Source organism: Lucilia cuprina, chromosome 6 (assembly GCF_022045245.1).
Source record: "Lucilia cuprina isolate Lc7/37 chromosome 6, ASM2204524v1, whole genome shotgun sequence".
Classification (NCBI taxonomy): domain Eukaryota; kingdom Metazoa; phylum Arthropoda; class Insecta; order Diptera; family Calliphoridae; genus Lucilia; species Lucilia cuprina.
The window spans coordinates 51293301-51294701 of NC_060954.1; positions in this window are offsets into that span (position 1 = coordinate 51293301).

The window sequence follows — 1401 nt, forward strand, 5'->3', positions numbered from 1 at the left end:
AGAACTGAACTAGAACTGAACTAGAACTGAACTAGAACTGAACTAGAACTGAACTAGAACTGAACTAGAACTGAACTAAAACTGAACTAGAACTGAACTAAAACTGAAATAGAACTGAACTAGAACCGAACTAGAACCGAACTAGAACTGAACTAGAACTGAACTAGTACTGAAATAGAACTGGACTACAACTGAACTATAACTGAACTAGAACAAGCGAATTTAATAAATTGTTTATTTTAGTTTATTTTAGAAATGTACCCAACAAAAAAAAGCGAAGTATTTCCAAAAGAATAACGTTTATCATTACAATTTCACTTCAGAATAACTTCCAAAAAAAGAAAAATAATAAAAATTACTTCTTGAGAATGACTTGACTTGATCTTGATGATGACTATTTTTGTTTAAACTTTTGTTTATAAATATCCAATTTCAATACATATAACATTGTTTATGTGTTTGTGGAAAAATGTTTTTTGTGAAAAGGTCATACACATACGTAAACAACCAAACATCCGCTTAATACTTTAGTTTTTCTGCTAGAATGTATGTATTTTATCTGAAAACACATAGTTTCATTCCTGGAGGATATTAAGTGATAAAGCTATGAAAATAGATGACACTAATAATAATTTTTATGCAGTTTTTATAGCTTTATGTTAAAAAGTGAATTTGAAGAAACAGCAGCAGCTTATACATTCAAAAGTTGCAAGATTAAGGAAAAAATTTTTTAACTGAAAATCATTTATAAATCGAATTATTTATTTATAGACGAAAAGTTAACAAAACTAAAAAATGCCATGTCCGAAACAAGCTGATTTTATTACAAAATTCACTGTAATTTTCATTTCACTTTCCTGCACGTATAATCTTAATTATTTTCAAAACTTTATCACCCAACGTATACGTTATAATTTTATTATTTACACAAATTTTTGTACGTTACTCATACGTACTTATTGTTGATGAAGTGAAATTTATAATCAAATTAAACATGCAACTTTAAATAAAAACAGAAAATAAATGCATTTTTGAACAAAAAAAATTATAATATTCATTTATTAATAAGCAAGCAGTGCGTTAAGGCAATTAACATTTTAAATAAAATATTGCAATAATAACTAAAATTGTGTTTTAATAAAACATTTGTGTTTCTATTTTTGAAATGAAAGTGAAATATTTAATTTGAATTTACAATTAACATTTAGTAATATATTAATTGAACAATAATAGCACTGAATTAAAAGTGAATAAGAGCAGAACTGAAACTGAACTAAAATTGAACTATAACTTAACTAGAACGGAAATAGAACTGAACTAGAACTGAACTAGAACTGAACTAGAACTGAACTAGAACTGAACTAGAACTGAACTAGAACTGAACTAGAACTGAACTAGAAC